This window comes from Thamnophis elegans, chromosome 3, assembly GCF_009769535.1.
Source record: "Thamnophis elegans isolate rThaEle1 chromosome 3, rThaEle1.pri, whole genome shotgun sequence".
In the NCBI taxonomy this organism is placed as follows: domain Eukaryota; kingdom Metazoa; phylum Chordata; class Lepidosauria; order Squamata; family Colubridae; genus Thamnophis; species Thamnophis elegans.
This window is the reverse complement of record NC_045543.1, coordinates 142,530,157-142,551,941: the sequence shown is the minus strand read 5'-3', so window position 1 is coordinate 142,551,941 and position 21,785 is coordinate 142,530,157.

The window sequence follows — 21,785 nt, the reverse complement described above, 5'->3', positions numbered from 1 at the left end:
TCCTTTCAAGATGTTTTGAGTGCTGAAAAGAAACAGGGCCATTATGGGAAAATGGCTTTCCAGGGACAGACAGGATGATCAATTGTCACCCAAAATTGCCTGCAATTTTCATGGAGTAGGTGGCGTTTCGATGCTTCTTGCCGTGAGGAAAACCTGTCGCTTCGAAAACGATGAGGAGGTTCAGCCGAACCATGAATCTCAGCAAATATTTGGGAAGGGGGGTAGTTGTCCTGGGGTGTGGATGCTATTGGGGGAGGGGGAGGGGGTGGGGTTGGAAAATTTTAGCAACCGGTTCTCTGCCCGGTTGCTGGGCTGTGTGGCTATGGTGGGTGTGGCCTATTCGGCCTCCTGCACCATGGTGGGAGGAAGGGCATTTTCACCCTCCTCAGGCTACAGAGGCTTTCCTTGAGCCTCTGGGAGGGTGAAAACGGCCTTTCCCGGGCTCCAGAGCCTGGAAACTGGTCCGTTTATGGACTTCCTAAACTTCCAGGAGGCCTGTTTTTCAACCTCCCCAGGCTATAGGGGCTTTCCTTGAGCCCCTGGGAGAGTGAAAACGGCCTTTCCCAGGCTCCAGAGCCCGGAAACTGGCCCGTTTATGGACTTTCGAAACTTCCAGGAGGCTTGTTTTTCAACCTCCCCAGGCTCCAGAGGCTTTTCTCGAGCATCTGGGAGGGCAAAAAGAGCCTCCCCCAGGCTCTGGACCCCCCTCTGGAGGCTGGAAATGAGCCCATTTCCAGAATTCTGGAGCTTCCGGGAAGCCCGTTTTTCATCCTCCCAGAGCCTCCTTGTGGGCCCTGCACTTAACTGGCATCCAAAAGGGGCCGCGTGGAGACGCCTAGGAGGGGCGGAGCTGGATGGGTGAGGCCAGCCAGTCCTTTCAACTACCAGCATCCGGTTCACCCGAACTGGTCCGAACCGGCTGAATCCCACCCCTGGAGGGGGTGGAGAGGGAACTCATTGTTAAGGAAGGAGATGATTGCACAGACGAGGAATAACTTGAATTTCCTCTTTATATACGAAGGTATTTTCCTCATTTATTTCCTTACATACTATATTCAGGGGTGTCCAACTAAGAAAACTTTAAGACCTGTGGACTTCGACTCCTAGAATTGCATGATCATCTTGGTCATCAATATATAACAGAATAACAGAGTGGAAGGGACCTTGGCGGTCTTCTAGTCCAACCCCCTGCTCAATCCATTTCAGACAAATAGTCGTTCAATCTCTTCTTGAAAACGTCCAGTGATGGAGCACCCACAACTTCTGGTGGCAAACTGTTCCACTAATTAATTGTTCTCACTGTCAGGAAATTTCTCCTCAGTTCTAAGTTGCTTCTCTCCTTGATTAGTTTCCACCCATTGCTTCTTGTTCTACCCTCAGGTGCCTTGGAGAATAGCTTGATCCCCTCTTCTTTGTGGCACCCCTCAAATATTGGAAGGCAGCTATCCTGTCACCCCTGGTCCTTATTTTCATTAAACTAGACATACCCAATTCCTGCAAACGTTCTTCAATATGTTTTAGCCTCCAGCCTCTTAATTTTTGTTGCTCTTCTCTGCACTCTTTCCAGAGTCTCAACATCTTTTTTGTATTGTGGTGACCAAAACTGGATGCTGTGTTCCATTAAAAAAAATAATTAAAAAAATAATACTTTGTGAGCTTTTAGCGAGAATTTGTCTATCTTTAAACTGCAGTCCTACCTGACAGCTCTCCAGCATTAACTAATAACAATTGCATCTTAATAGAAGATGCCCCTTAATTCTAGGACACATTTATACTGTCAAAGTCATGGTTAATAATGATTAATCTGATCTTAATTAATTAAGGTAAGAAGAGCTGACAATCACTTCCTTGAAAAGTGATTGTCCATCTCTTCTTAAAAACCTCCAGAAATGGAGTTAATTTCCCCCCATGTTCTGCTGATTCTTTTTTTCCAAAGAATTTTTATTTATTTTTTATTCTCTTACATACCATTTTAAGTATACATTCACATAACTGGTATTCTTCTTTACATTTATCATTCTTATGCATTTATTATTTCATTTAATAATGTAAAATTTGGGTTGCTTTATTTATCATCCCTTCCACCTTTTGTAAAACCTCCTTGTTTTTTCCCTTTCTTTTCTCCCTCCCTCCCTCCCTTCCTTCCTCCTCTCCTTCTCCTCCCTTCTTCCCTTCCCTTTCTTCTCCTGTTGCGCTGATTCTACTTTGCAGGAGTCCCTCAAATATTAGAACACTGCTATCCTGTCACCCCTACATTGCATGAGTGATGAGTGATGTACGCTGCATAAGGGACATGAATGTATCGATAGTGTGGGAAGCCACCCCCTTCCTAGAAGAATGAAATTTTTTGAGAAATATTTAAAAAGGCAGAATAAAGGAGAAATACAAGGCGGCTCAGTGGCTAAGATGCTGAGCTTGTCAGAAAGGTTGGCAGTTCGGTGGTTGAAATCCCTAGCACCACATAATGGAGCGAGCTCTGGATACTTGTCCCAGCTTCTGCCAATCTAGCAGTTCGAAAGCAGGTAAAAAATGCAAGTAGAAAAATAGGAACCACCTTTGGAGGGAAGGGAACAGCGTTCCGTGCGCCTTCGGCGTTTAGTCATGCCCGTCACATGACCATGGAGACATCTTGGGACAGCGCTGGCTCTTCAGCTTTGAAATAGAGATGAGCACTGTCCCCTAGAGTCAGGAACAACTATCACATATGTGCATGTGTTTCTACCTTTAAAGTAGAAACATGTTTTAAAGACAAAAAGCAGATCCCTGCCCCCAGCAGATATTTGGTGCCCAATGAGAAAGACTGGTTTGTTATACATAGAATATATAGAATGTTATATATAGATTGAAGAAAAAAGATGTATGAAATAATATAAATGCAGATAGATAGATAGATAGATAGATAGATAGATAGATAGATAGATAGATAGATAGATAGATAGATGATAGATGATAGATGATAGATGATAGATAGTTAGATAGTTAGATAGATAGATAGATAGACAGATAGACAGAGACAGAGATAGATATAGATACATAGATACACAGATACATAGATACAGATACATAGATACATAGAGATACAGATACAGAGATAGATAGATAGATAGATAGATAGATAGATAGATAGATGATAGAGAGAGAGAGAGAGTTATAGTTATATAAAACTTATATGTACAGACAAAAGAATCACAACAGATATGTAAAATAAGTATAACGTGTTGCAAAGATGTGATAATATAAATTAAAAAGAAAGAAAAAAAGAAAAAAAAGAGAGAAAGACTGGGCCATCCTATCTACAAGACAAAAGACCTTCAGCTCCAGGGTAATAGGATTAGCCCTCGCTCAAGATCCAAAAACAGGACAAAGCCATTAAGACACAATAGGAATTGCCCAACACCCTTTCAGAGTGCAAGCTCCTTCATTGCCTCATCTCAGTTGCAACACACTCTTCCAAACTTCAACCAAACCTGGGAGCTACCTACAGAGCCAGCTATGACCCCTGCAACAGCCAATAGAATACATGTTCTTCCACAGGAACAGGAGGCTCAAGTGCAAAGCCAGAGAGAAGGCATAAAAACCCGTCACTCTCAACTCCATGTGGTCAGCTGCCCCAGAGAACCACCTGCTTGGTGGTTCTGCTTCAACATTAAACCCTCTTTCCAATCAGTCTCCAGCCTCCATTTTGTCTCCAGTGTCTTTCTCCCAGCTTGGAACTGAACCAGATGGATGTTTCTTCGAACAATAGTGTATATCAGGGATGTCAAATTCAAGGCCTGTGGGCTAGGCCTGGCCCGTGGGGTGCTTAAATCTGGCCCACAGGGCCGGCCTGGAAATATCAAAGGACTGGCCCATGGTGGTTCTGCTGGCCAAACTCGGACGCGGGGGGTGATTTGGGCTCCATGGCCTCCTGCAGCAACCTGTTGGCCAAAAACAGGCCGTAAGAGGTCCCCACGAGGCCTGTTTTCAGCCTCCCTGGCCTCTAGCAACACTCTGCCAGCCAAAAACGGGCTGCGTTCCATTTTGGCCAGCAAAGTGCTACAGGAGGCATCTGTCCCATCTCCCCCCTGCTCTCCCCATCCCATGCCAGCCCATCGGAGGAGAACTACGATGCTGATCCGGCCTTCAAAGAAATTCAGTTTGATCCCGCCTGGTATATATAGTTATACACAGAGAGGCATGACTACCTACTCCATGTGTCAGGCCTGCAATTATATTCCTTTTAGAATTTTGGCCTGCCACACTTTCTCTTATTTCAATATGCTGTTTCATTAGTATAGTTGATGGGAGGGGGGAATAGACAGGAGTGAGTCTGTGGAATGTATTGTTTTTCATTCTTTACTAGAAGCCAAGGTCATCCTTTGTCTCCGCACCAGTGCACGTGACCGGAAGCAGCTGGGTGTGGATGCCAGCGTGGAAGAAGAAGATTGGACCATGTGATGGATTGTGGGTGTGGGGACAAGATCATGAACTTTTAACTGGGTGGAATTCTGATGTCATTTCCAGTATTGGGATTCCATAGCATGATGCCAACATGTCTGTCTTATTAAATTGGAACCTTAAGGATAGCTCTGCCTTGGACTCTGATTTAATTCTGCATGATATTTGGAACGCTGACACCATGTGTATCTCACATGATCCTTGGCAGTGCTTTTTCCTTGAGTATGATGATAGTTAGATTTGTGTATGTATTATTAACAGATATGACTTTGAGATGCAAACTCTACTTAAGTTGATCAACCCTTGGGGTGTCACGCTGTCTGATGGGAACTAGGATTGCCAAAGATAGATGCACGGCTGCCAATTTCGCGATTCTTTTTTATCTGTCGACCGAGGGAACAACAGCACTATAATTGTCAATGCTGTCATCCTTGTGGAGTTAAAATACACGCACGGTATCAGTTTCATTTTGGTATCTTCAGGAAGCTGTCAATTCAGCTGACAATCCACCCGCATTATGATCTGGTATATAGTAAGGATATGCCACATTGCCAAGTTTTCTTTTCTTTTGCACTTTAGACAGTGTTTCTTAACCTGGACAACTTCCAGGTATACGGACTTCATTTCCCAGCATTCTCCTCCATGGCCATATTGGCTGTGGAATTCTGGGATTTCAAAGTCTGTAGAGATTCCCAATCATGGTTGTCCCAAAGGTATTTTTTTTACAAAAGGCAACTGGACTTTCTTGGGTTTTTTTTTTCTTTGAAAACATTTCGCTTCTCATCCAAGAAGCTTCTTCAGTTCTGAACTGAAGAACTTGGAATAACTTTATTGCCACTTTAAATGCACATTAATCGGCATACATTAAAAGGAAATATTGTTGCATACAGCTCTCAAAGGGTCACCACTCCAATATACACTGCATAAACATGACCAAAAAATTCTGCATATACCTACATGTATTAAAAGGTAAAGGTTCCCCTCGCACATATGTGTTCTGACCCCCCTCCTCTGTCCAGTAACAAAAGCCGAGACAAGCGTAAATGAGAATATTTTTTAATAACAAGTCCAGACTCTTGGTGGCTGAAAGCCAAATCAACAAATAGATAAGGACTTTGGCAGTAAGTCCTACAAAGCTTGGCAGCAATGCAAACAAACTCTGGCAGCAATCCAGCCTGCCAAGTTTGTTTCTCTTTAGAAACAAGAAAGGCGTGGCACAAGCAGTCTCTTTTATAGTCTGGGAGAGGAGCTTAATGACCATCAGCTGAGCGTAATTACCTCCTGTAATTACATAGTTGTTTTTGACGCCGAGTAGCCCTTCGACGGCGTGCATCCCGGAACAACTCACTGTTGGTTTCTGGATCACTCTCTCTTGTCTCCTCCCCACTGATCCAAGGCTCAGGTGCCACCTGGTGGCCAACCAGTCTCTCTGCGCCCTGCTGGGAGTCGGAACCCTGTCCAGGGTCCTCCACATCCTCCAGGGCCGACTCATAGGGCCCCTCGCTCTCGGAGCCTGGTAGCAGCTCCAACGGCTCCTGCCAGGCCACAACACATATGTGCTAGTAGTTCTCGACTCTAGGGGGCCGTGCTCATCTCTGTTTCAAAGCCAAAGAGCCAGCGCTGTTAGAAGACTTTGCTTTCCCATTTCTGCTCCCTAAGCTGGCATTTTTATAGCCATTTTTTCCTTGGGTTGCCTTTTTCTGAAGCCCAAGCGAAGGTCGAGTGTGTCCTTTCCACGCATAATTAATAGAAACATTTTGGTGAATTGCCCTCCGCTTTGGCCTGTTGTCCTTCTTCTTTCTTTAATTGCAGACTGCATCACAAATTTCTGAAAAGTGTGGATTAGAATGTCATTCACATTCCAACGGCTTTGATGTATTTAATCAAAATCAGTGCATGTCAAAAATTCACGGCGACTGAATCTTTTATCCCTCCCTACATGTGAACCAAATCAGATTTAATTATGACTCTAAGGACGTTGAGTGAGATACCTTCTCTGCTTCGTGCAAGCATCAGAGCAGCAAATGTTAGGGATGAAAGAAAAGTCTTCATTTTTTGAGAGAAGTAGATCTTTTTGCACTCCCCAAACTAATATTTTAAAATATTTTGCATGGCAACTTCACTTGGAGGTTGCAATATCTAGATTCTCTTTGCCCATCTGCAAATGGTGAATCGTGCCATTTCATCTCTAGGGAATGTTGAAAGAAATGTCCATCTGGGTTCAGTTCCAAGTGGGGAAAAAGACACTGGATTCATGGAAGTTGCTTGGAAAGAAGGTTTTAATGGTGGACAGGATCATAGATAGATGGATGGATGGAGAAAGAGTGTCAGAGAGAGAGAGAGTCAGAAAGAGAGAGACAGTCAAATTGGCAAAATATAGGTAGGTAGGTAGGTGGGTGGGTGGGTGGGTGGGTGGATGGATGGATAGATAGATAGATAGATAGATAGATAGATAGATAGATAGATAGATAGATAGACAGACAGACAGACAGAAGTAGGTGGGTGGGTGGATGGATGGATAGAAGGATAGATGGATAGGATGGCAAGATATAGGTAGGTAGGTAGGTAGGTAGGTAGGTAGGTAGGTAGGTAGGTAGGTAGGTGGGTGGGTGGGTGGGTGGGTGGGTGGGTGGATGGATAGATGGATGGCCGGTTGGACGGAATGGATAGATAGATAGATAGATAGATAGATAGATAGATAGATAGATAGATAGATAGATAGAAGTGGGTGGGTGGGTGGGTGGATGGATGGATAGAAGGATAGATGGATAGGATGGCAAGATATAGGTAGGTAGGTAGGTAGGTAGGTAGGTAGGTAGGTAGGTAGGTAGGTAGGTAGGTAGGTAGGTGGGTGGGTGGGTGGGTGGATAGATGGATGGCCGGTTGGATGGAATGGATAGATAGATAGATAGATAGATAGATAGATAGATAGATAGATAGATAGATAGATGGATGGATGGATGGATGGATGGATGGATGGATGGATGGATGGATGGATGGATGGATGGATGGATGGATGGATGGAGAAAGAGTGTCAGAGAGAGAGAGTCAGAAAGAGAGAGACAGTCAAATTGGCAAGATATAGGTAGGTAGGTGGGTGGGTGGGTGGGTGGGTGGGTGGATGGATGGATGGATGGATGGATGGATAGATAGATAGATAGATAGATAGATAGATAGATAGATAGATAGATAGATAGATAGAAGTGGGTGGGTGGGTGGATGGATGGATAGAAGGATAGATGGATAGGATGGCAAGATATAGGTAGGTAGGTAGGTAGGTAGGTAGGTAGGTAGGTAGGTAGGTAGGTAGGTAGGTGGGTGGGTGGGTGGGTGGGTGGATAGATGGATGGCCGGTTGGATGGAATGGATAGATAGATAGATAGATAGATAGATAGATAGATGGATGGATGGATGGATGGATGGATGGATGGATGGATGGATGGATGGATGGACGGACGGATGGACAGAATGGATAGATACTGTAGATAGATACATGTATTTCAATTCAATTCAATTCAATTCAATTTATTAGATTTATAGGCCGCCCAATCCCAGGGGACTCATCTACCTACCTATCAACCTATGTACATAGGTAGGTAGATGATAGAGAAAGTGAAAGAGAGAGTCAGAAATAGACAGACAAATTGGCAAGATATAGATAAGTAGGTAGGTAGGCAGATAGATGGATAGATGGATGGATGGATGTAGGTTGAGTGGGTGCGTGGGTGGATGGATAGATGGATGGATGGATAGATGTATGGATAGTTGCTAGAAGGATGGATGGATGGATGGATCCTAATCCTATCATATCCTGAGGGCCATGTCTTAATCCCATCACCCTGGAGGTGAAGAGGGTGTGTGCAGAGAGCTGCAGAAAGCTGCTTTGTCTTTTAAAACATGCTTCTCCTTTTCTCATCCAGAAATATTTCCCAGAATATTTCATTTTTCTAGGAGGAGGATGGATGCTAACTTCCTATAGGCAAAATAGAGTCACTGCTTTAAAACTAAGGCAGAGAAAGATGACTTAAAGCTATGTCAGCTACAAATATGGAGAAAAGTGACAACAAAGTGATGAGACTTTCGGAAAAGTTCAAAGATAGCAACTAAGATGATTAAAGGCCTAGAGACTAAAAGATACGAAGAATGGTGGCAGGAATTGGCTATGGCTAATCTAGATAAAATAATGAGTAAGGGGTGACATGATAGCACTACTCCAATATTTGAAGGGAGAGTCAATTTAGAAGAGGGAGTCAATTTATTTTCCAAAGCACCTGAAGGCAGGACAAAAAACAATGGATGGAAACTAATCCAGGAGAGAAGTAACCTAGAATTGAGGATAAACTTCCGAACAGTGAGGACAATTAACCAGTGGAACAGCTGGCCTTCCTTCAGATGTTCTGGGTGCTTCATCACTGGAGGTTTTTAAGAAGAGACCGAACAGTCATCTATCCGAAATGGTATAGGGTCTCCTTCTTGAGCAGAATAGCAATAGCAATAGCAGTTAGACTTATATACCGCTTCATAGGGCTTTCAGCCCTCTCTAAGCGGTTTACAGAGTCAGCATATTGCCCCCAACAATCCGGATCCTCATTTCACCCACCTTGGAATGATGGAAGGCTGAGTCAACCCTGAGCCAGTGAGATTTGAACAGCCGAACTGCAGAACTGCAGTCAGCTGAAGTAGCCTGCAGTGCTGCATTTAACCACTGCGCCACCTCGGCTGGACTAGAAGACCTCCAAGGTCCCTTCCAGCACTATTCTGATTGAGGATGTTCCTAACTCTTCTTTATACTCTGGACCAGTGGTTCCCAACCATTTTTTTGGGCCATGCCCCACCTAAGCATCTTTAAAATCCTGATGCCCTCCCCCCCCCAACATATAATTATTACTTTAGTCAAAAAGTGAACTTTACTCACACGGAGGAAGCTTAAAAGGCCATTAACTTGGTTTAAACAAGGTTCAAATTGCCTCCATTAAAAATCAATTTGCCCCCCTGTGAGGCCTGGGCCCCACATTGGGAATCACTCAGTGGTGGGATTCAGCCAGTTCGTACCTATTTGGGAGAACCGGTTGTTAACTTTCTAAGGAGTTCAGAGAACTGCTTAGAAACAAAATCTCATTTTGTTTTGTTTTTTTCCTTCACTTTACAGCGCTAATCCTGTAAGGAAGGCAGGGAGGAAACATTCTGCTCGTGTTTCTAGCCTGATCTTTATTGCCCTGCTTATAGAAACTGCCTCTCCGGTTAACCCTCATTATATTGTAATAGCTAAGGCGAAGCATCCATCGATGTGAGTGACATTGAGTAGGCCACACCCACCCAGTCACATGACCACCCAGCCATGCCTACCCAGCTGGTCATTAGGGCAGAGAACTGGTTGTTAAATTATTTGAATCCCACCACTGGAATCACTGCTCTAGACTCTAGAAAGAGTGCAGAGAAGAGCAACCAAGATGATTAGGGGAGCGGAGGCTAAAGCATACGATGAACGGTTGCAGGAACTGGGCATGGCAAATCTAGTGAAGAGAAGGACCAGGGGAGACAGGATAGCAGTCTTCCAATATTTGAGGGACTGCCACAGAGAGAAGGGGGTCAATCTATTTTCCAAGGCACCTGAAGAAGAGATTCAGCTTAGAAACAAACATGAAAGTCAGATAGGTGACTTTGGCCCATTCGCCAGGTGATGGTGACTTCTAGTTCCGCCTTAGGCACGAAAACAAGCTGGGTGACTTTGAGCCAATCACCAGGAGATGGGGGAGTTCTAGTTCCGCCTTAGGCATGAAAACCAGCTGGGTGACTTTGAACTAATCTCCAGGAGACAATGAGTTCTAGTTGCACCTTAGGCACAAAAGCCTTCTGGGTGATTTAGGGCCAATCACCAGGAGATTGTGAGTTCTAGTCCAAACCTTGACATAAAAACTGGCTGGGTGAGTTTGAGCCAATCACCAGGAGATTGTGAGTTCTAGTCCAAACCTTGACATAAAAACTGGCTGGGTGACTTTGAGCCAATCACCAGGAGATGGGGGAGTTCTAGTTCTGCCTTAGGCACGAAAACCAGCTGGGTGACTTTGAACTAATCCCCAGGAGACGGTGAGTTCTAGTTGCACCTTAGGCACAAAAGCCTTCTGGGTGATTTTGGGCCAATCACCAGGAGATTGTGAGTTCTAGTCCAAACCTAGACATAAAAACTGGCTGGGTGACTTGGTCTAGTTAAGGGGAAATTAGGAGAAGGAAGGAGTCTTGTTGCATGTTCACCACCTTGAGTGATTTATAAATAAATAAACTATTTTTTTAAATGAATTGCAGCTTTCAGGCAAATATAAGGAAAACGTTCCTGATGGTAAAATCAGTACAACATGGGTGGGGTGGGGGAGATTAACTCCATTTCTGGAGGTTAGAAGTAGTAGACAATCAGTTATCAAGGAAGTGGTTGTCCAAACCTTATCTTAATTAATTAATCTGATCTTAATCAGCAGATTAATCATTATTAACCATGACCCTTCCGACAGTAACTGCATCCTAGGCCTTAAGTGGTATCTTTTATTAAGATGTAATCATTATTAGTTAATGCTGGACAGCTGCCGTGTAGCCCTGGCTCTGCAGCTTAAAAATGGAGGAATTCTTGGTTTAGCTCCCAAAATATTATTTTTTAAAATTATTTCTTGAATGGAATACTGCATCCATTCCATTTCTTGAATGGAATACTGCATAGAGCCGAGGTAGCGCAGTGGTTAAATGCAGCACTGCAGGCTACTTCAGCTGACTGCAGTTCTGCAGTTCGGCTGTTCAAATCTCACCGGCTCAAGGTTGACTCAGCCTTCCATCCTTCCGAGGTGGGTAAAATGAGGACCCGGATTGTTGGGGGCAATATGCTGACTCTGTAAACCGCTTAGAGAGGGCTGAAAGCCCTATGAAGCAGTATATAAGTCTAACTGCTATTGCTATCCAGTTTTGGTCACCCCAATATGAAAAAGAATGTTGACACTCTGGAAAGAGTACAGAGAAGAGCAACAAAGAAGATTAGGAGGCTAAAACATACCAAGAACGGTTGCAGGAATTGGGCATGTTCAGTTTAAGGAAAAAGGGTGGCATGACAGCTGTCTTCCGATATTTGAGTGGCTGCCACAAAAAAGAGGCCTTCACCCTTTTCTCCAAAACACCAGAAGGCAGAAGAACAATGGATGGAAACCCTATCAAAGAGAAAGGCAAGGAGAAACTTCCTAACAGTGAGGACAATTAACCAGTGGAACAACTTGCCTCCAGAAGTTGTGGGTGCTCCATCACTGGAGGTTTTTAAGAAGAAACTGGACAGCCATTTGCCTGAAACGATATAGGGCCTCCTACTTGAGCAGAGGGTTGGACTAGAAGACCTCCAAGGTCCTTTCCAGCTCTTTATACTGTTGTTATAATTGGTTTTCCTGAATATGGTGGCAAGTTGGACTAAATCAGGGGTCACCAACCTTTCGGACCTCAGGGACCACTGAATTCATAATTTTAAATCTCATGGACCACTAATATGATCTGCTTAATGACCGGTGGGCGTGGCTCAGGGGTGAAATTCATTTTTTTTTACTACCAGTTCTGTGGGCATGGCTTAATGGGTGGGCATGGCAGGGGAAGGATACTGCAAAATCCCAATTTCCACCCCACTCTTGGGAGAAGTATATTGCAAAATCTCTATTCCCACCCCATGCTGGGGCTGGAGGTGGTATGTGCTGGTTCTCTGAACTACTCAAAATTTCTGCTACCGGTTCTCCAGAACCTGCTGAATTTCACCCCGACGTGGCTAGGTGGGAGTGGCCAACTTGGTGTCACTCATGTAAGGGGCGCCTCACCGGGCTCTACTTGCCCCTCCCCTCCCCTCCCCTCCCAGCCACGTCTCACCTGCCCACCCAGGCTCTTTAGGGCCCCAACAGGAAGCAGTTGCTGGAGCTAAGCAGCCACCATGAGAAAGAGTTGGCAAAACAGCTGAGTTCAAATTGGATCTGACCGAGAAGAAGGCTCAGCAGAAGCACCTCACTGAGGACTAGGAGCATAGACTTTCCAAGCAGAGGGAAGACCTGCGGGAGTGCAAGGTCAGGTACCGGTGCCTGGAGGCTCAGTAGGCTGAGATGGTCAGCCAGTTCCAGGCCATGATGCAGTCCCACTGGAACGAGGCCCTCCGGCTCTTCACCAACAGCGGCACTTCCCTCCAGCCTTCACCCAAAGCCCCACACCAGGAGGCCAAAGCAGACCCCAAGTCAGAATTTCTGCCCCCCCCGACCCACACAAAAAGACCCCAAAGGGGGAGACTCTCTGCAGCAACACAAACGTTCATTGCCCATAGTTTGCAGACCCCTAATTTAGTGCAACATTTAAAAAAAGGCAAGTAATTTTTCTGCGGACCACCAACATTTTCTCACAGACCACCAGTGGCCCACGGACCACCAGTTGATGACTGCTGGACTAGATGACCTCGGGGTTCTTTCCAGGTCCCCCACCCTAGGAGTCCCTGATTCAACTGCGCCTGGGAATACGAAAGATTTAATCCAGAGCATCTGTGCACAACACGCTTTCTGTGGCACTGTTGACCCAGCACAGAGGCGGCCTTCTTCCTTCCCCGTTCCCCATGACGTATAAATCAAAGAGAGAATGGAAGGCTCTTTGTAAAAAGTTAAGTAAAGACATTAATAACAGTCAGGCTTTATGAATTATTGAAAAGCCAATGTATACTCATCTGTAAATTTTGAATATATCGGCTGTATTGACATCTTTATTTAGCTTTGTCAGTTCTTTTAAAAATACACAGGAATTGATTTGACTCCTGGGCCCCCTATCAGGGAATAGAATGATCTTTATTGAAGGGTAGGGAGGCAAAAGATACACAGCCATGCAGAATTCCATCCCTGGACTCAAAGTCTTTCCTATAGTGGCTCAATTAGGCAATTTGGACGACATTTGGCTAGTTCTTTCCCAATTGATTGCCTCCCAAAGAGCCAATTTGGTCTAGGGGTTAAAGCACTAGGCTAGAAAGCAGGAGACTGTGAGCTCTAGTCCTCTGGAGATTTGTAGCCTATCACCAGGAGACAGGGAGTTCTAGTCCTGCCTTCGGCATGAAAGCCAGCTGGGTAATTTGGGTCCTATCACCAGGAGACAAGGAGTTCTAGTCCTGCCTTCGGCATGAAAGCCAGCTGGGTAATTTGGGTCCTATCACCAGGAGACAAGGAGTTCTAGTCCTGCCTTCGGCATGAAAGCCAGCTGGGTAATTTGGGTCCTATCACCAGGAGACAAGGAGTTCTAGTCCTGCCTTCGGCATGAAAGCCAGCTGGGTAATTTGGGTCCTATCACCAGGAGACAAGGAGTTCTAGTCCTGCCTTCGGCATGAAAGCCAGCTGGCTGATTTGGGTCCTATCACCAGGAGACGAGGAGTTCTAGTCCTGCCTTCGGCATGAAAGCCAGTGGGTAATTTGGGGCCTATCACCAGGAGACAAGGAGTTCTAGTCCTGCCTTCGGCATGAAAGCCAGCTGGCTGATTTGGGTCCTATCACCAGGAGACAAGGAGTTCTAGTCCTGCCTTCGACATGAAAGCCAGCTGGGTAATTTGGGGCCTATCACCAGGAGACAAGGAGTTCTAGTCCTGCCTTAGGCATGAAAGCCAGCTGGGTAAAGGAGTTCTAGTCCTCCCTTCTGCATGAAAGCCAGCTGGGTAATTTGGGGCCTATCACCAGGAGACAAGGAGTTCTAGTTCTGCCTTCGGCATGAAAGCCAGTTGGGTAATTTGGGTCCTATCACCAGGAGACAAGGAGTTCTAGTCCTGCCTTCGGCATGAAAGCCAGCTGGATGATTTGGGGCCTATCACCAGGAGACAAGGAGTTCTAGTCCTGCCTTCGGCATGAAAGCCAGCTGGATGATTTGGGGCCTATCACCAGGAGACAAGGAGTTCTAGTCCTGCCTTCGGCATGAAAGCCAGTTGGGTAATTTGGGGCCTATCACCAGGAGTTCTAGTCCTGCCTTAGGTATGAAAGCCATCTGGGTAATTTGGGGCCTATCACCAGGAGACAAGGAGTTCTAGTCCTCCCTTCGGCACGAAAGCCAGTGGGTAATTTGGGGCCTATCACCAGGAGACAAGGAGTTCTAGTCATGTCTTAGAGGCATGAAAGCCGGCTGGATTATTTGGGTCTTAACACCAGGAGACCGAGAGTTCTAGTTCCACTTTAGTCATGAAAGCCAGCTGGGTGACTTTGGGCCCGCCATTCTCTTTCAGCCCAATCCCCCTCACAGGACTGGTGTGGGGGAAGCAGGAGGAAGGGGCTGGGGAATTCTGGGAGTTGAAGTCCACAAGTCTTTTAAGTTGCCAAGTTTGGAGACCTCCCCCCCCTTGTCTATGTGCTGCATTCATCACTTGCCAAGGAAACCTCCGTTGTCTCATGCTTCCCCCCACAAAGACACCCTGTGTAGCCTCTGAGCCTTTGACCTCCACCCATCTCTTCCTCTTCCGGATTTCTCCTTCTCGCTCTGCCCCGACCTTCTTCTTCTCTCTTGCACGATTCAGCGATTCCTCCCCGGGGCTTCAGAAGTACGAATTGGCTGTCTTTATTAGTCCCCAATAATGCTCTAATACGTTCTGCCTCCTATTCTTTGAGACACTAATTTGGGGAAACTGGAGACTGACAATCCACCGATGTTGTTAAGGTTAATGGCCCGGTGATTTACAAGGAAAGTTGCATTAGAAGTCAAATTGATTGTAATAATTGTTTCGCTGAGCAGTGTCCACGTTAAGGAACCACATTAAAGCTGAGCAGTGTCCACATTGGGTTCCAGCCAAGCCACCTTGACTGTCCGTTAGGTAACATTTGAGTTAGGGGCAGAGTGCCAGAAAGCGAAGATGTGGCTACATCCAATCAACAAGCACAGAGGTTGTTATTCTAACCCCCCCCTCCTCCGTCCAGGAATGAAAGCCAAAACCCATGTAACTAAAAAGGTTTCTTTTAATCAGTCAAGACTCTCGTTGGCTGCAAGCCACATAAACAAAGAGATAAGCACTCTGGCAGCAATGCACACGAACTCTGGCAGCAATCCAGCCTGCCAAGTTTGTTTCTGGTTAGCCCTTAACGTGAACGTTGACTTCTGCAAAAGGGCGTGGCACAAGCAGTCTCTTTTATAATCAGGAGAGGATCTTAATAAGCATCAACTGAGCGTAGTCATCTCCTATGATTACGCAGTTGTTCTTGCTGCCGAGTAGCCCTTCGACGGCGTGCATCCCGAAACAACTCACAAGTGTTTTCCTGAACACTCCCTCTGATCCAAGGCTCCAGCGCCACCTGGTGGCCAACCAGTCTCTCCTCGCCCTGCTCGGAGTCGGCACCCTGTCCAGGGTCCTCCATCTCCTCCAGGGCCAACTCATAAGACCCCTCACTGTCGGAGTCTGGCGGCAGCTCCAACGGCACCTGCCGGGCCACAACAGGTTGTGGTGTGTCACGAAGTCAGTGTCACAGCTAGAAGCCATCTTTTGCATTGGGCCTTCAGGCCTGCCACATTTTCTACTGTGGGGAAATGGGAGCGGGGATTATATGGAGGACGGGAGATATATAGTCATAACAACATTCCTTTTTCAGAGTCAAGGACATCCTGCCCTTCGCCTGGAGTGGTGTGACTGGGAGGCATCTCCAGTTGGGACAGTGCCTGATCGGGCCATGGGATGGACATGTGGGTCCTGGGCAGGGACTTGGACTTTCTTTTGGGTGGGGAAAACCTGGAAGCTTTCAGATTCGGGTTTTCCCAGATGTGCCAATATGAACATCTCTAATAAAATGGAACTTTGAGGAAATTTAAGCCTCGGAGTCTTATTGTGTTGATTGGAACCCTGACAGTCACACCAATAGAGGCAGCCCTCAGCTTACAACTGTCAGCCAGAATGGAAGGCTGTCAGCCTTGAGCCTGGTGAGATTTGAACTGCCAAGTTGCAGGCAGCTGGCAGGCAGCAGAAGGAGCCTGCAGTACTGCACTCTGACCACTGTGCCACCGTGATTCTTGACCTGATAGCAATCTTCCAATATTTGCCCCAAAGAAGAGGCAGTCGAACTATTCTCCAAGGGACCTGAGGGTCAAACAAGAAGCAATGGGTGGAAACTAATCAAGGAGAGAAGCAACTTAAGAACTAAGGAGAAATTTCCTGACAGTCAGAACTATTAATCAGTGGAACAGAATTTGCCTCCAGAAGTTGTGAATGCTCCAACACTGGAAGTTTTTAAGACGATGTTGGACAGTCATTTGTCTGAAATGGTAGAGGTTTCCTGCCTGAACAGGGGGTTGGACTAGAAGACCTCCAAGGTCCCTTCCAACTCTTGTTATTCTGTTATTCATCCAAACAGTAAACAAGAGCCAAATCAAGGAACATTAAAGGATACTCTCACCAACATTGAGAGGACAAGTGACTTGTATATAAATGGAGGGCAAACCCCCGCTCCTTTCTAGCACTGATGATGTTACCTAGTTGGGTAACGAAACGTCCCCAAGAAAACAACCAAGCTCCATAGCATCAAGGAACCCATAATCCTCAGATGACAAGTATTTCTGATCCAAGCTACTAAAGTCTCCGTAAACAATCCCAGGTAGCTTGTTGTTGCATTCCCATCAAACACACTTAACCTGGTTTTACTAATCTCATCATTTTTTTTCTACCTTCATACAACTAAGTTAAGTTGGGTTGGTCTTATTTTAGCTTACTTTTTTCTTGCATCAATTTTTTAACAATATCCCATTCAACAAAGGCTTACCACATCTGTTTCGAATGAAATTAAAGTCCCAACCTTTAAAAAAAAAAAGATTGTTAGACCAAACATTTCAGCTCCATCTGTTCTGGTAACATCATCGCATCACCACGATGTACCTTATAGCCTGCCCCCCCCCCCACCCTGAAAATTTTTGTATTGGAGTGGGGGGGTGGGGGAGAGAAATGCATTAAATCTTGGCCGAGACAGGAAAATGGGCCATTTTGTGTGATTTAAGAGTGTGAAGGCACAGAAAATTCAGCTGGGTTTAATGGAACTCTTTTAGATATAATAATCAGGATCAGTTGGGAATTTTGCAGCTGTAGCTTCGGTGGGGATTTGGTGAGATCACTTGCAAAGGTTTTGAGATCCAGGAATGTTGCTTTTGGGGCCATTTGGAAATTTAATCTAAGTTTCATCCCTCGTTGTGCTGATGAATCTTTATTCAGGTTGACCGAATAATGGAGGAAGATCCACAGATGAAGACCAATGGAAGAGAGGGTTAAGAGGAAGGAGAAGGGAAGAGAAAGGAAATATGGGTAGTCCTTGACTTACCAGTTCATTTAGTGACTGTTCAAAGTTATGACGGCACCAGAAAAAGTGTTCTGACCTAGGATTCCTCAACAGCACGAAGCCAAGTCCTCGTCCTGATAAACCCCTTTTATTTAATTTACAGTGAATTCGTCTCCAGCTAAGTCCCGGCCCACAGTCTTTCAGGATAGTTCACAATTACCAACCTTTAGCAGGTTTGAGAGAGTGGCTGGGCCAGTATCTTTCAGATGCCGCAATATTTGGCAAGAATGCAGGAATGAACTAAATGTCTCCTGCAAGCTCCACTCCCTCTTCGCTCTTCTTTTATTCCCTATGGGAGGGGCCATTCACCATCCACCTGTGGCTTTAATCCCAAGTCGACCCTTGTTCCTTAGTTGTTCCCTTCATCTGGCAACTCTGTGCATGCGCACACTGGGAACAGGCTCCAGCTGTTCTTCTGCCTCACTGACGTCTGACTCTGAAGGCAGCTGATAACTGTCGGACGGCCCTGGCCGCCTCTCTGCCTCCGACACAGAACACTCATCAGAGAGGAGATGATTGCACAGGTGAGGAATAACTTGAATTTCCTCTTTATATATGAAGGTATTTTCCTCATTTATTTCCTTACATTATATTCAGGGGTGTCCAACTAAGAAAACTTTAAGAGCTGTGGACTTCAACTCCTAGAATTGCATCATCATCTTGGTCATCAATATACATATAACAGAATAACAGAATGGAAGGGACCTTGGAGGTCTTCTAGTCCAACCCCCTGCCTAGGCAGGAAACTGTATACAGTTTCAGACAAATGGCTATCCAACATCTTCTTAAAGACTTCCAGTGTTGGGGCATTCACAATTTCTGGAGGCTGATTAATTGTTCTAACTGTCAGGAAATTTCTCCTCAGTTCTAAGTTGCTTCTCTCCTTGATTAATTTCCACCCATTGCTTCTTGTTCTACCCTCAGATGCCTTGGAGAATAGTTTGACTCCCTCTTCTTTGTGGCAACCCCTGAGATATTGGAAGACTGCTATCATGTCTCTCCTAGTCCTTTTTTTCATCAAACTGGACACACCCAGTTCCTAATTTTTCTCACTGTCAGAAAATTCTTCCTTATTTCCAGGTTGGTTTTGAGGAGCTTCCACCCATTGCTTCTTGTCCTTTTCTCTGGTGCTGTGTGGAGAGTAAATCAACCCCCTCTTCCCTATGACAGCTCTTCAAGTATTGACAGATGCTATCTTGTCCCCACTAAATCTTGTCTTCATTAGACTAAATAATTCTCTTAGCCGTTCCTCCTACGATTTAGAATCCAGACTGTGAACTTCAACTCCCAGAATTCTTGAGCCAGAGTTGAAGTCCACAAGTGATAAAGGGGCCATAGGTCTCCCATGCTGGCTCAGGAATTCTGGGAGTTGAAGTCCACAAGTCATAAAGGAGCCATAGTTCTCCCATGCTGGCTCAGGGATTCTGGGAGTCGAAGTCCATAAATCATAAAGGGGCCATAGGTCTCCCATGCTGGCTCAGGAATTCTGGGAGTTGAAGTCCACAAGTCATAAAGGGGCCATAGTTCCCTCATACTGGTTGAGGAATTCTGGGAGTTGAAGTCCACAGTCATAAAGGAGCCATAGTTCTCCCATGCTGGCTCAGGAATTCTGGGAGTTGAAGTCCACAAGTCATAAAGGGGCCATACTTTGTTCATGCTGACTGAGGAACTCTGGGAGTTGAGGTCCACAAGTCATAAAGGGGCCATACTTTGTTCATGCTGACTGAGGAACTCTGGGAGTTGAAGTCCACAGTCATAAAGGGGCCATACTTTGTTCATGCTGACTGAGGAACTCTGGGAGTTGAAGTCTACAAGTCATAAAGGGGCCATACTTTGTTCATGCTGACTGAGGAACTCTGGGAGTTGAAGTCCACAAGTCATAAAGGGGCCATACTTTGTTCATGCTGACTGAGGAACTCTGGGAGTTGAAGTCCACAAGTCATAAAGGGCCATAGTTCCCCAACTTTGTTCTAGGGTCTCAGCATCTTTTACAGTAAGACAATTCAACATTTCAGGATCTGTAAGGCTGACCTCACCTTCACCGGTGATCTGTTTCAACCCTAATTAAATATCTTTGCTGCTATCAGGAATGGAGTTGCTTTCACACAGGTTAGGCATCAATGATGTTTGCTTACCAGAGTTTCCTTGAACTTTCTTATCCTCACCGGGTCCTTAGCAACTTCTCAAGTGGCATCAAACGAACCGTGTCTGTTTTGAGGGCACTTTTCTGTGTCCTCCTCCCCAAGGAAATACGGATATCTCATAAAGCTTCCGCAGTGACTAACGCAATGAAGGTTACAGCTGAAGGGCCATCTGGAACACTTCCCCAAGTGTATGAGTTATCACCGTGGAAGGAATCTTGTCAAAACACTGACTCATGTGCTCGCATATCTTGGAGATGCTGTTTGACATCCCCTCGCATGAACTTGGAGTCTTTATTAAAAGTCATGAGAAATGCCAGCTTGGGAAGCCAACTTGGATTTGATGCGCACCAAAGCTAACAAAGGTTATGGGAGGAGGGTTAAAAATGGGGAAACGGCCTCGGTGCTCCGAGTCATTCAATCTACTGGGGTGAAAAAAAAGAAGGAAGGGATATTTATTTATTCATTTGTAATTTACAAATATCCCCGAATTGAGAGAGGGGGGGAGGGAGAGAGGGAGGGAGAGAGAGGGAGAGAGAGAGAGGGAGGGAGGGAGAGAGGGAGGGAAGGAGGGGGAGGGAGGGGGAAGGGAGGGAAGGAGAGGGAACGAGGGAGAGAGAGAGGGAAGGAGAGGGAGAGAGGGAGGGAAGGAGGGGGAGGGAGGGAGAGGGAGGGGGAGAGAGGGGAGAGGGAGAGAGGGAGGGAAGGAGAGGGAGAGAGGGAGGGAAGTTTGAAGTTTATTACAATTTATAGGCCGCCCTTTTCCCTGAGGGGACTCAGGGCGGCTTACATAAAATCGGGGGAAGGAAATACAAACAGTGACGTAGACAAACATAGAATAAAATAATGAGCAACATTCATTCATCATTCGGGAGGGGCGATTATCTTTGTCCCCAGGCCTGACGGGCTAGCCAGGTCTTAAGGGCAATGCGGAAGGCCTGGACGGTGGTGAGGGTACGAATCTCCACGGGGAGCTCGTTCCAAAGGGTCGGAGCTACTACAGAAAAGGCTCTCCTCCTTGTAGTTGCCAGCCGGCACTGGCTGGCAGATGGAATTCGGAGGAGGCCCAATCTGTGAGATCTAATTGGTCGCAGGGAGGTAATTGGCAGAAGGCGGTCTCTCAAGTATGCAGACCCACTACCATGAAGGGCTTTGTGGGTGACTAGTAGCACCTTGAAGCGCACCCGGAGATCGACAGGTAGCCAGCGCAGCTCGCGGAGGATAGGTGTTATGTGGGTGAACCGAGGTGCACCCACGATCACTCGCGCGGCCGCGTTCTGGACTAGCTGAAGTCGCCGGATGCTCTTCAAGGGCAGCCCCATGTAGAGCACATTGCAGTATTCCAGCCTAGAGGTCACAAGGGCCCGAGTGACTGTTGTGAGAGCCTCCCGATTCAGGTAGGGTCGCAACTGGCGCACCAGGCGAACCTGGGCAAATGCCCCCCTGGTCACAGCCGTCAGATGGTGATCAAAGGATAGCTGTGGGTCCAGGAGGACTCCCAAGTTGCGAACCCTCTCTGAGGGGTGTAGAATTTGACCCCCCAGCCTGAGTGATGGAATATTGGTTGAATAGTTGGGAGGGAAACACAACAGCCACTCAGTCTTTTCCGGGTTGAGTACAAGCTTGTTAGCCCTCATCCAGTCCATAACGGCCTCAAGGCCTCGGCTCATCACGTCCGCCGCTTCATTGAGTTGGCACGGGGCGGACAGATACAACTGGGTATCGTCCGCATATTGATGGTATCGTATCCCGTGCCTGCGAATGACCTCTCCCAGCGGTTTCATGTAGATGTTGAATAGTAGGGGGGATAAGACCGAATCCTGAGGCACCCCATATTTTAGGGGCCTAGGGGTCGATCTCTGCCCCCCCCACTAACACCGACTGCGAC